Raw genomic sequence first — 14962 nt, forward strand, 5'->3', positions numbered from 1 at the left:
GAATCGTGAGCCTTTAACCAAGACTGCTAACTGAAAACTGCAGCCAATGATACAATGGCAATTTTTATTGTAATTCAATTTTTTTTCTTGCACTATTAGAGCACAGCTACAACTTTGGAAGGAAATCCCAATTTTAAACAATCTATTTTCTTTAAAATCAATGGCAAACACATTATTTTTATAGCACAAGGTTTGTCTGCCAGTTCTTATGTTCAAGTGCATGACAGTGTAACTTATTAAAGAGACATTATTTTAAATTGTATTTCTTATAAGTCCAATCTCCAGGCCAAGATTAGCACAAAACAACATGCCAATTTAGAAGCATCTTAGAGGCCTATATTTCCTGGGTTACATCATGCCACGTGTAGCTAGTTAAAATGGCTCTGACACTGAATCACCAGTTTTAAACTAACCTTTTCTTAATAACATTATACCTTTTAAATCATAACCAATTAATTTATAACTCTTTAATCAATTTATGTAAAACCTTATACCGTTAAAACCAATTAGAAACAAGAATAAAGCGATTACACAAATTTCATAAGTTAAACCAAAGTTTTCCCAAACCTTGAGGCTTCTGGGCTTTTAAAATCTGCTTTTCCCTGAGCCATATTTGCCTCTTGGGTGAGTGAGCTGTGCTGCAGAAGAAATCCTTACCAATTTTTCTTTTAAACATGAAACAAACAGTCATTCACACAAAACATGAAGAGGACATAAATGTACACATCGACAAATGGCTGATGCACTGGGACAAACAACACAGAAAGATACACAGAAAGAGACATGCACTTGTTAAGCAATTGCATCCATTTTCCTCTTAAAGCAGCTTTTGGAGGCTGCAGACATATGCCTATTTTTAAACCCCTATTTTTTTTAAAAGAGCTCTGAATGAGCTCTTAAGAGCTGTGGACAAATGCCTAAAAATGTTCCTACACCATTTTCCACTGTCTGCCCCATAAGTGAGTTAAGCACTGGGTTAACACTTCCTCACTTAATCCGTATCCTCTAGCACCTATAGTTGCTCACCATGCAGGATACCATCATTTTCCGTTTTCTGCAAAGCTTTGCCAAGACAGGGTCACCTCAGGAAGCCTTCTAATATTCAGCTCCACATTGGGTGCCTATCTGTTGTATTCCATAGCTGCCTGCAGCTATTACGAATTGGGTTGCTGGAACAGAAGCTGAGGGATAGATGGGGAGGGGGCAAAAAGAAAGAAGGGCCAGGACAATATTTCACTGATTGAGGCCGAAATTTTAATGTCAGGCAGACCTTTAATTTTAAAGGTTTGGGCAAACCCTTCCCCCCAGACTCTGGGTTGAGTTCTGGTGGAAGTTGTCTAGCTTCTCCTGGAAGTCCTTGTCTTGACTGCTCCAGCAGCTGGGTGGGTCATCTGCTTAACTCAGGAATTTGTAGACCTAGAGGAACAATGAGCTTAACCCTCACTTAGCTCAGATCCAATGCAATCCCCCTCAATATACCAGCACAATACTTCAAAGACTTGGAAAGAGAAATTCTCTAATTCATCTGGAAAGGCAAAAAAAACAGAATAACTAGAACAGTTTTTAATAATAAAATAACAGTTGAGGAAATAACCATCCCTGACCTCAAGCTTTACTACAAAACAACAGTGATAAAAAACTGCATGATATTGGTACAGTGACAGACATGTAGGATGACAAGGAAATTATTAAATGATACCAAGGAACAATATTAGATGCAGAACCAGATAATACAGAAAAATAGTCATGCACATATGAAGAGTGAAGAGCCTCAAGATTATACTTATTTAAAATGCTTATAGCCAAAGCAAATCTATGGTTTTTAAATAAAATGTTAAGGCAAAGTCCGAGTCTACTAAAGTACTTAGTAAATTTTTATCATTAAAAATCACTTTTCCTGTTTTCATTATAAGCATATTTTATGTTGATAATTTATTTTGAAATACCTATGATAGATGAACAAAATTTAACTGCATAGCATCACCTAATATGTCAGTGTTATTCTGCCCAGTTCTTTATTCTTAGCTTTGCATGCCATATAAAAACCATCTCTAAATTACTTACTGTGAGAAAGGTCTCTCTATATATACACCACACTGAGAATTACCAAAAATAATACTTTTACTGTTCTATACATCACAGTAGATGAATCTTCATCTGGATCAATTTGAATTATACTTATTACTGTATAGTCACCCTTACCAATTGGCTTGAAAGGAAAAGTTAATTCACCCAAACGAATCAGTTTTACATAAAAGAAATGGAATGTGGCCTAAGAGTTATTATGACACAAACTCACTCAAGTTGTATTCAAATGACTCTGAACCTGTGCACAGAAAAGTGAAGGAGCATTAACATGGGTCAGTGTCTAAATTGACAATAATTTCTATCTGCTTTTTAGGTAATGCCATAACTGTCAAATATTTTGCAGATTCCACCTGTAAAGCCTGAATAAGGGAGATCACATAAATTCTCAAGAAGATGTTAACAATATTAAAGTATGCCAATTAAATGTTTATTTTGAATAATTTCTCTCACCTTGTTTCAAGCTCCTAGCTAATTTCTGATCAAAAGGCTTTATGTTTAATTATTATCTCTGAAATAAAAAAGATTGATGAATGAAGCATGGTACAAAGTTTATTTCTCCTAATTTCTATTATAGAGTTGTATTTGATTTTCAGGATCTACTGTGTACAAAAATGGAAGAAATTACATGAACCTAGCAAGCTCTAGAGAATTCCTCCAGAAATCTATCTGAAGTGTTGGTGCAAAAGTTTGAAAGGAAGCAATTAAATAAACCAAGGGAAACTCATTGGTTATTCTAATATGCACAAATCTATTCACATTGTATATAATTAATTGATTTTGGAATCTACAATTTGTAGTTATGCTTCTATTTTGCTTTCATTTGAGGTCATTCTTAAATTTCAAGAAATTGACATAGCCAGACAGTGATAGCACATGCCTTTAATCCCACCACTTGTGAAGCAGAGGCAGGTTTATTTCTAAGTTCGAGGTCAGCCTGGTCTACAGTGTGATTTTCAGGACTGCCAGGGATTTAAAGAGAAACTCTGTCTCAAAAAACAAAAAACGAAAAAAACAAAAAACAAAACAAAAACAAAAAGATGAGTTCAGTATTTATTTGAAATTAATGGAAAAGTAATAAGCATCTGTATAGAATTTTTTTTCTTTTAGGTAAATTCCCTCAGTCTATTATTCTATCCCCTTACACTTTTTCATTCTGGTATTATTCCTTCTTCCAGCAATCTTACTTCTATAGAAAATACTTTTTCTCTTTAATACCCACATGTATTACTATTTCATTTCAATTCTGGGAATAATCTCTGCCAACAAGAGATAGATTTGTGCTTTCAATTACACATGATCACAAGGAAATTTAAAATATGTCCCAAAATGGAAATTTGTAAAATGAGGAAATCTATCCCAAACAACATCATATACATGCCAATAAGGATGACTACACACACACACACACACACACACACACACACACACACGCAAATACACACACGCAATAATGACACCACTGAATGTTAAATATATTCTCACAGAACATCAAGAAACACACTGCTTGTTACACTTATAAAAATGATTCTTAGGGCGGCGGCAGCGGCAGTGCAGCAGTGGCTGGTCCAGCTGAAGGGCCATCAGCAGTGGAACCAAGGCGACACAGGGTCCAGTTAGGCCCTGCGCCCACGACCACTGACCTTCACTGACCAGCCGGGCAGCAAGCAGCTGCGGTTGTGCGGCACCTTTCCTGCACAGAAGCCACTTCAGAACTCGGCCTCCCATCAGTTAGGAGAGGTGCATCCATCTTGGTTTCGGACTCCAGGGATCGGACAGACTGAGCTACACAAACATAATCCGAGGCCAACACAGCAGTGGTCTGAGCCCGATGGGCGTTGGCCTGCACCCAGGCCCTGGGCTGGTCGGGGGGCCATCGGGGTGCCAACCCAGCCAGGAGGTTTTTTGCCCAGGCCAGCGCGCGCCGCCATTTTGCCTGCAGGACGACAGAGAGCTCTGGCAGGCAGACCTGTAACAGGCATAGCCTGAGGCTAACAAAGCAGGGGTCTAGGCCCCAAAAGGCACAGGACTGACCCCAAGAACTGGGCGGCTTGGTGGGCCATCTGTGAGTCAACCCGCCCAGGAGGTTGTTAGCACAGCAGACTCTCCCGGCGCTTTCAGGGAGTGCGGGCGGGCACGCCCACCATCCTAGTCACCTGGTGGACCCAATTAACAGTCATAGCCCTAGGGGAACTATGCTCGGACCTTGGCCTCCCAGGCTTTTGCCTGGACTCAGGGCCTGGACGGCCAGGCTAACCTTGTGTGTGCCAGCCCGGTTGCAGGGATCGGCTGCCCAGCGGAGTGAGCAGAACACAGGGGAGGTCACAGCAGCATACACCATCGGCGCTCCCTGGGGGTGCACACGGGCTCCATCTGGTCCACAGACACAATCTGGGGCAAGGCCTCAGGCAGAATCCCTCAGCTCAACTCTCTCCGCTTCCGGATCCAGGTCAGCCTGGGCGGCCGCACCACATCTCCTGGTCCTGCAAGAGGCTAGCTGGGCTTCCGGGCGGCCAGCTGGGAGAAGTCAGTGTGCTCCAGTGAATCCAGCGGGCCCCAGCAGGAGCCTTCGGGAGCCTGCTTTGGGATATGAACAGCCTGGGCAGCAGCACCCTGTCTACAAGCAGTGCAGGAGGTAAGCTGTGCACCAGAGGCCAACTGGGAAGGGGAAGCCTGCACTGGTGAGTCCAGCACTGACAAGACAAACTAACACCAGTGAGAACTAGATGGCAAAAGGCAAACGCAGGAACGTCACTAACAGAAATCAAGGCAATATGGCAGCATCTGAACCCAATTCTCCTCTACCAACATGTCTTGGATACCCCATCACACCAGTAAAACAAGATTTGGATTTAAAATCACTGGTCATGATGCTGGTACAGGAACACATGAAGGACATACTTAAAGAAATTCAGGAGAAAATGGATCAAAAGTTAGAAGCCCTTGCAAGGGAAACACAAAAATCATTGAAAGAAATCCAGGAGAATACAAAAGCCAACAAGGAGGAAATGCAAAAAACACTTAAAGAAATACAGGAGAACTTTGGTCAACAGGCTGAGGTCATGAAAGACGAAACACAAAAATCTCTTAAAGAAATACAGGAGAACTTTGGTCAACAGGCTAAGGTCATGAAAGAGGAAACACAAAAATCTCTTAAAGAATTACAGGAAAGCACAAACAAGCAAGTGAAGGAGCTAAGAAAAACCATCCAGGATCTAAAATCAGAAGTAGAAACAACTAAGAAAACTCAAAGGAAGACAACTTTGGAGATAGAAAGCCTTGGGAAGAAATCAGGGGACAGAGATGCAAATATCAACAACAGAATACAAGAGATAGAAGAAAGAATCTCAGATGCTGAAGATTCCATAGAAACCATGGACTCAACAGTTAAAGAAAATGCAAAATGCAAAAAGCTTGTAACGGAAAATATCCAGGAAATCCAGGACACAATGAGAAGACCAAACCTAAGGATTATAGGCATAGATGAGAGTGAAGATTTACAACTTAAAGGGCCAGCAAATATCTTCAATAAAATTATGGAAGAAAACTTCCCTAACCTAAAGAGAGAGATGCCCATGAATATACAAGAAGCCTACAGAACTCCAAACAGACTGGACCAGAACAGAAATACTTCCCGTCACATAATAATCAAAACACCAAATGTTCTAAACAAAGAAAGAATACTAAAGGCAGTAAGAGAAAAAGGCCAAGTAACATATAAAGGAAGATCTATCAGAATCACAGCAGACTTTTCACCTGAGACTATGAAGGCTAGAAGGTCCTGGGCAGATCTCATGCAGACTCTAAGAGAACACAAATGCCAACCCAAACTACTATATCCAGCAAAACTCTCAATCACCATAGATGGAGAAACTAACATATTTCATGACAAAACCAAGTTTACCCAATATCTATCCACAAACCCGGCCCTAAAAAGGATAATAGGAGGACAACACCAATACAAGGAGGGAAACTTTACCCTGGAAAAAGCAAGATAGTAACCTTTCATCAAACCCAAAGAAGTTAAACATTCAAATTTAAAAAATAACGTCAAAAATGATAGGAAGTAACAATCACTTTTCCTTAATATCTCTTAACATCAATGGACATAATGCCCCAATAAAAAGACACAGACTAACTGAATGGATACGTAAACAGGACCCTACATTTTGCTGCTTACAGGAAACACACCTCGGGGTCAAAGACAAACACTACCTTAGAGTAAAAGGCTGAAAGACAATTTTACAAGCAAATGGTCTCAGGAAACAAGCTGGAGTAGCCATTTTAATATCAGATAACATTGACTTTCAACCCAAAGTCATCAAAAGAGACCCTGAGGGACACTTCTTGCTGGTCAAAGGAAAAATACAAAAAGAAGAACTGTCAATACTGAACATCTATGCCCCAAATGCAAGGGCACCCTCTTTCGTAAAAGAAACTTTATTAAAACTAAAGGCACACATTGCACCTAACACAATAATTGTGGGTGACTTCAACACTGCACTTTCCTCAATGGACCGATCAGGAAAACAGAAACTAAACAGGGACACAATGAAACTAATTGAAGCTTTGGACCAATTAGATTTAACAGATATATATAGAACATTCTATCCTAAAACAAAAGAATATACCTTTTTTTCAGCACCTCATGGTACCTTCTCCAAAATCGACCATATAATTGGTCACAAGACAGACCTCAACAAATATAAGAAGATAGAACTAATCCCATGCCTCCTATCTGATCACTATGGAGTAAAAGTGGTCTTCAATAGCAACAGAAACAACAGAAAACCCACATACACGTGGAAACTGAACAATACTCTACCTAATGATACCTTGGTCAAGGAAGAAATAAAGAAAGAAATTAAAGACTTTTTAGAACACAATGAAAATGAAAACACAACATACCCAAATCTATGGACACAATGAAAGCAGTGCTAAGAGGAAAACTCATAGCCCTGAGTGCCTCCAAAAAGAAAACGGAGAGAGCATACATCACCAGCTTAATGACACACCTGAAAGCCCTAGAACAAAAAGAAGCTATTTCGCCCAGGAGGAGTAGAAGGCAGGAAATCATCAAACTCAGGGCCGAAATCAATCAAGTAGAAACAAAAAGCACCATACAAAAAATCAACAAAACCAGGAGCTGGTTCTTTGAGAAAATCAACAAGATAGATAAACCCTTAGCCAGACTGACCAAAGGGCACAGAGAAAGTATCCAAATTAACACACTTAGAAATGAAAAGGGAGATATAACAATGGAAACTGAGGAAATCCAAAAAATCATCAGATCCTACTACAAGAGCCTGTACTCAACACAACTGGAGAATCTGGAGGAAATGGACAATTTCCTTGACAGATACAAAATACCAAAATTAAATCAGGACCAACTAGACCATCTAAACAGTCCCATAATGCCTAAAGAAATAGAAGGTGTCATAGAAAGTCTTCCAACCAAAAAAAGCACAGGATCAGATGGCTTCAGTGCAGAATTCTACCAGACCTTCAAAGAAGAGTTAACACCAATACTCTTCAAACTATTCCACAAGATAGAAACAGAAGGAACACTACCCAATTCATTCTACGAAGCCACAATCACGCTGATACCAAAGCCACAAAAAGATCCAACAAAGAAAGAGAACTTCAGACCAATTTCCCTTATGAACATCGATGCAAAAATACTCAATAAAATTCTTGCCAACCTAATCCAAGAACACATCAAAACGATCATCCACCATGATCGAGTAGGCTTTATCCCGGGAATGCAGGGTTGGTTCAATATATGGAAATCCATCAATACAATCCACTACATAAACAAACTCAAAGAACAAAACCACATGGTCATTTCATTGGATGCTGAAAAAGCATTTGACAAAATTCAGCATCCTTTCATGCTTAAAGTCTTGGAGAGAACAGGAATTCAAGGCCCATACCTAAACATAGTAAAAGCAATATACAGCAAACCGGTAGCCAGCATCAAACTAAATGGTGAGAAACTTGAAGCAATCCCACTGAAATCAGGGACCAGACAAGGCTGCCCCCTTTCTCCTTATCTTTTCAATATTGTACTTGAGGTACTAGCTCGGGCAATTCGAAAACATAAGGAGGTCAAAGGGATACAAGTTGGAAAGGAAGAAGTCAAACTATCATTATTTGCAGACGACATGATCGTCTACCTAAGTGACCCAAAGAACTCCACTAGAGAGCTCCTACAGCTGATAAACAACTTCAGCAAAGTGGCAGGTTATAAAATCAACTCCAGCAAATCAGTGCCCTTCCTATACTCAAAGGATAAGCAGGCTGAGAAAGAAATTAGGGAAATGACCCCCTTCACAATAGCCACAAACAGTATAAAGTATCTTGGGGTCACTCTTACCAAACATGTGAAAGATCTGTATGACAAGAACTTCAAGACTCTGAAGAAGGAAATGGAAGAAGACCTCAAAAAATGGGAAAACCTCCCATGCTCATGGATCGGTAGAATCAATATAGTTAAAATGGCCATTTTGCCTAAAGCACTATACAGATTCAATGATATTCCCATCAAAATCCCAACTCAATTCTTCACAGAGTTAGAAAGAGCAATTATCAAATTCATCTGGAACAACAAAAAACCCAGGATAGCTAAAACTATTCTCAGCAACAAAAGAAAATCTGGGGGAATCAGTATCCCTGACCTCAAGCAATACTACAGAGCAATAGTGTTAAAAACTGCATGGTATTGGTACAGTGACAGGCAGGAGGATCAATGGAACAGGATTGAAGATCCAGAAATGAACCCACACACCTATGGCCACTTGATCCTCGACAAAGAGGCTGAAAACATTCAATGGAAAAAAGATAGCCTTTTCAACAAATGGTGCTGGCTCAACTGGAGGTCAGCATGCAGAAGAATGCGAATTGATCCATCCTTGTCTCCTTGTACTAAGCTCAAATCCAAATGGATCAAGGACCTCCACATAAAGCCAGACACTCTGAAGCTAATAGAAAAGAAACTGGGGAAGACCCTTGAGGACTTCGGTACAGGGAGAAAGTTTCTGAACAGAACACCAATAGTGTATGCTCTAAGAGCAAGAATTGACAAATGGGACCTCATAAAATTACAAAGTTTCTGTAAGGCAAAGGACACCATCAAGAGGACAAATCGGCAACCAACAAATTGGGAAAAGATCTTCACCAATCCTACACCAGATAGAAGGCTAATATCCAATATATATAAAGAACTCAAGAAGTTAGACTCCAGAAAACCGAACAACCCTATTAAAAAATGGGGTACAGAGTTAAACAAAGAATTCTCACCTGAAGAACTTCGGATGGCGGAGAAGCATCTTAAAAAATGCTCAACTTCATTAGTCATTAGGGAAATGCAAATCAAAACAACCCTAAGATTTCATCTTACACCAGTCAGAATGGCTAAGATTAAAAATTCAGGAGACAGCAGGTGTTGGAGAGTGTGTGGAGAAAGAGGAACACTCCTCCACTGCTGGTGGGGTTGCAAATTGGTACAACCACTCTGGAAATCAGTCTGGCGGTTCCTCCGAAAACTGGGCACCTCACTTCCAGAAGATCCTGCTATACCACTCCTGGGCATATACCCAGAAAACTCCCCACCATGTAATAAGGATACATGCTCTACTATGTTCATAGCAGCCCTATTTATAATTGCCAGATGCTGGAAAGAACCCAGGTATCCCTCAACAGAAGAGAGGATGCAAAAAATGTGGTATATCTACACAATGGAGTACTATTCAGCCATTAGAAACAAGGAATTCATGAAATTCTTAGGCAAATGGATGGAGCTAGAGAATATCATACTAAGTGAGGTAACCCAGACTCAAAAGGTGAATCATGGTATGTACTCACTAATAAGTGGATATTAACCTAGAAAACTGGAATACCCAAAACATAATCCACACATCAAATGAGGTACAAGAAGAAAGGAGGAGTGGCCCCTGGTTCTGGAAAGACTCAGTGAAACAGTATTCGGCAAAACCAGAACGGGGAAGTGGGAAGGGGTGTGTGGGAGGACAGGGGAAGAGAAGGGGGCTTACGGGACTTTCGGGGAGTGGGGGGGGGCTAGAAAAGGGAAATCATTTGAAATGTAAATAAATTATGTCGAATAAAAAAATTAAAAAAATAAATAAAAATGATTCTTAGAGTAATAAATTATTTCTCATCAAGAACTATGGAAGCTGTTTCCTTACTTGATACCTCTGAAGCAAAACTAACCTGCCCTGAGCAGTTCAGTGTCCCATGGGAACCTTCATCCCTCTGTCCACAAAAACCTCTCTGACCATCTATTGCAGACCTGTGGATCCTGATCAATACAAATCAGTGTCCATTTCCTCATGTGTCTTCTCTCCTTACTGGATCCTCTGTAACAAGGACGCTGCTCTGAGCAGGCTGCATGCCCAGGCTGACCGTCATTCAACCACCACTTCTCTGTCCACCTTCATCAGACCTGCAACTCCTGAACCATACAGATTACAGATTATGAATCACACAGACCTGAAGATTCTCAACCATACAGCACAATGATACCCATAACAGGGTTGGTACACCAGTACCACCAAGGACCACACCTCTCCCATTACCTACCACAACATATATACCCAGTGACTAAAGACATTCAGATGGCTAAAGGCCATCGAAACAACACAAGCAACAAAAGCCAAGGCAAAATGATAACTCCAGAATACCATTATCCTTTTATACCTAGCCCTGGATATCCTAATACAATGGAAGCACAAAAAGCGACCTTAAACCCAAGCTTATAAAGACAACCTAGGCTCTAAAAGTAAATGAATAGATCCATTTAGGAAATACAGGAAAATACAATCAGTTAGATTATTTTAAAAGGAAAAAATAAATTCCTTAAAGATATACAGGAAAATATACTTAAATGGTGAAATAAATAAACAAAACTGTACAAGATCTGAATGGGGAAATAGAAGCAATAAAAAAAAACTGAGGGAATCCTGGAGATGGAAAACCTAGGGAAAGGAATAGGAAAATATATTTAAATGGTGAAATAAATAACCAAAACTGTACAATATCTGAAAGGGGAAATATAAGCAATAAAAACAAAACAAAAACTGAGGGAATCCTGGAGATAGAAAACCTAGGGAAGGGAACAGGACCAACAGATGCAAGCATCACCAACTGAATAAAGAAGATGGAAAACTCAGGCATAGAAGATGCAATAGAAAAAAAGTGATACATCAATCAAAGAAAATATTAAAGCTAAAACTGGTATGCCATGAAAATACCTAACCTAAAAATAACTTAAATACAAAAAGATGAAGAGTCACAGATCCACAACCTAAAAAAAAAAAATTCATCAAAATTATAAAAGAATATTTTCCCAACCTAAAGAAAGAGACATCTTTGGATCATCAGATTCTGGTTCTTTGGTACACAGGCAGTGTTAGAAATGTGCTCTCTCTTAAAGCATGGGTTTCTAGTTAGGACCGTAATATATGATCTATTTCCACATGCTCTGTGTACCATTGCTCCAGCACAATTGGCAGGTAGGACAGTTTGTTGGTCAAAAGTTTTATGGCTGAAGGAGTCCCAGTCTCACCACTGGAAGCCTTTCCTGGTTACAAAAGATGGCTGTTTGATGCTCTGTACCCTCCATTACTAGGGTACTCACTAGGGTCACCTTTACAGACTTCAGGAAGTTCACACTATATTACGTTTTCATATGCCTCTGAATTCCAAATATCTATCCCCATACTTTCTCCCTCCATACATTCCTCAACCATCTAATCCCTCCTGCTCTTATCATCACCTGCCCCAAGTACAACATTGAAATCTATGCTACTTCTCCTTCCCAGGGATATCTATGCATCCTCCCTGGATTCATTCTTGTTATGTAGCCCCCCTGGATTCATTCTGCATTCCTAGATTGTAGCATGGTTATTCTTTACTTAACAGATAGTATCTCCTTAATGGGTGCATGCTTACCATTGGTTTCTGGGTCTTGCCTACCTCACTCAGAATTTTTTTTTGTTCAATCCATTGCCTGAAAACCTCATGATGCAATTTTTAGCAGCTGAGTAATATTCTATTGTGTAAATATATCACATTTTCTTTATCTACAATTGAGGTATATCTAGGTTGTTTCTTGTTTTGGATTATTATAAATAAATCTACTGTCAATACGGTTGATCAAGGCCTTCCCGTGAGGTATATTGTATAGTCTTTTGGGTATATGACCAAGAATAATAGAGCAAATTTTTAACATAGTTCTGAGGAACTGTCATATGGTTTACATAGTTACCATACAAATTTGCATTACTGCCAGCAATCGAGAAGTGATAGCTCCTCTCCTCATACTCTTGAACATGAGTTTTCACTTGTGTTATTTATCTTAGGCATTTGGACATGTGGAAACTACAATATTAAAACAGTATGTTTTTAATTTGCCTTTCTTGATGGCTAAGGATGTTTAACATTTATGTAAGTGCTTCTCAGCAATTTGAGAGTCAACAATTGACAACTATCTGTCTACATCTATACCCCCACTTTATTGAATTATTTTGTTTGTTAACATATAGCGTTCTTAGGTTTTGTTTTGTTTATTTATTAGTTTTGATTTTGGTTTTTTGTATTTTTTTATGTATTCACTTTAAATCTTACTAACTGTCCTCCTCCAAGTGACCCCTTCCACAATTCATACCCCCTTTCTCTTCTGAGTTGTTGAGGGCTCCCCCAAATATTCTCCAGTCCTGGCACAAGTCTCTTCACGGATTGTGCCACCTTCCCCACTGAGGCCAGACAAGGCAGCCCAGCTTAAATAACATACACTACAGACAGGCAATAGTTTTGGGGATAGTCCCTACTCCACTTGTTCAGGACCCACATGAACACCATACTACACAAAATAATTACTGTGTTTCTATTATCAACTTATAAATTCTCCCTTGTAATGGTTAGATTATATGAGTAAATAAATCATCAGTCACAGTTCACCCATATGAGAACTGAACTCTATTTTCATTGAATTATATGTGAAAGCTAAAGAAAGTAACAGGTAAGATCTATTTTTTTTTGTTATTTTATTTATTTACATGTAAAATGTGTCCACCTGTCCAGTCTCCCCCTCTTCAAACCTATCATCCAATTCCCCTCACCTTTGCCATTAAGAAGGTGCTCCCTGACAACCCTCTAGCAACCCCTAACACTGGGGCATCAAGCCTCCACAGGAACAAGGGCCTCCCATTCTATTGATGGAAGAAAAGGCAATCCCCCACTACATTTGTAGCTGGAACCATAGGCCAAGTGACATATACTCATTTGTTGGTAATTTAGTCCCTGAAAGCCCTGTGGGTCTTGGATACTTCACAATATTGTTCTAATTATGGGATTGTACTCCCTTTCAGCTCCTTCAGTCCTTACCCTAATACTTCCACTGGGGTCCGAGGATCAGTCTGATGTTTGGCTGTATTTACATGTTTATTAGTTAGGTGCTGCAGAACCTCTCTGAGGACAGCTATACCAAGTTCCTGAGAATAAGCACCTCTTGACATCAGGAATAGTGTCTGGGTTTGGTATCTGCAAGTGGAATGGATCCATAGGCAAGGCTTTCTCTTGAATGCATTTCCTCCCATCTCTTCTCCATTTTTGTTGCTGTTGCCCATTTCCTTTGGGCAAGAAAAATTCTGCGTTAAAAATTTTGAGATGTGTAGGTGGTTCCATCCCTCAACTGGGAGCCAGGCCTGTCTACTGGTCTCATCAGGTTCTGTCTCCCCTCTGTTGGGAATTTCAGATAATGCCATCCTTGATGGCTTCTGGGAACATCTTGCTTCCTTGAAGTCTAGGACTTTCTAGTGCTTTGCTTCCCCCCGTTTGACACCCTCCAATACTCCATATTTCAATTCATTTCCTGACCCTCTTGACTTCTCTACTGTCTCTTCCCATATGTGATCCAGCCCCCATTTCCCTCCCCTTTCTTTCTTTCTCCCAGGTATCTCCATCATTCTAGTTTCTGTGATCATTTTGTTCCTAAGTTCATTTGAAGTATCCACACTTTAGTCTTCCTTCCTCTTAAGCTTTAAATAGTATATAAGTTGTATCAATGGTATTCTTAGCTTTAGACAAATATGCATTTATCAGTCATTAAATACTATGTATGTCATTTTGGGTCTGGGTGACCTAACACAGGATGATATTTTCTAGTTCTAACCATTTACCTGCAAATTTCATGAAGTTATTGTTTTTAATAATTGAGGTGTACTCCATTGTGTAAATGCACATTTTCTGTATCCATTCTTCTATTGAGTGGCATATGGGTTGTTTCTACCTTCTGACTATTATAAATAAGGCTTCTATGAACATAATGTCCTTGTTATGTCTTCAAGCATGTCTTGGGTGTATGCCAAGTAGTTGTACAACTGAGTTGTCACATAGAATTGTTTGGAATTTTCTAAGGAACTGTCAGATTGATTTCAAAAGTAGTTTTATTAGTGTGTAATGTCACCAGCAATGGAAGAGTATTTCCATTCTCCACATCCTTGCCAGCATCTGATGTTATATGAGTTGTTTTTTTCTTTTCTCTTTTTCTTTTCTTTTTTCTTTTTTTATCTTAGTCATTCTGATTGTTGTGAGATGAAATGTCTGGATTGTTTTGATTTGCATTTCTCTAATGATTAAACATGTTGAACATTTCTTCAGGTGCTTCTCTGTCATTAAAATTCCTCAGTTGAGAGTTTTTGTTTGGCTCTGTACACATTTATTTTATTTTTATTTATTTTCTATATTCTTTGTTTACATTCTAAAAGTTTTCCCCTTTCCCAGTCCCCCCCACCCCCCGCCATATGTCCCATAAGTCCTCTTCTCTCCATCCATTCTCCAATCTTTCCCCTCCTTTTTC

The sequence above is a fragment of the Apodemus sylvaticus genome, chromosome 1 (genome assembly GCF_947179515.1).
Source record: "Apodemus sylvaticus chromosome 1, mApoSyl1.1, whole genome shotgun sequence".
NCBI classification, from domain to species: domain Eukaryota; kingdom Metazoa; phylum Chordata; class Mammalia; order Rodentia; family Muridae; genus Apodemus; species Apodemus sylvaticus.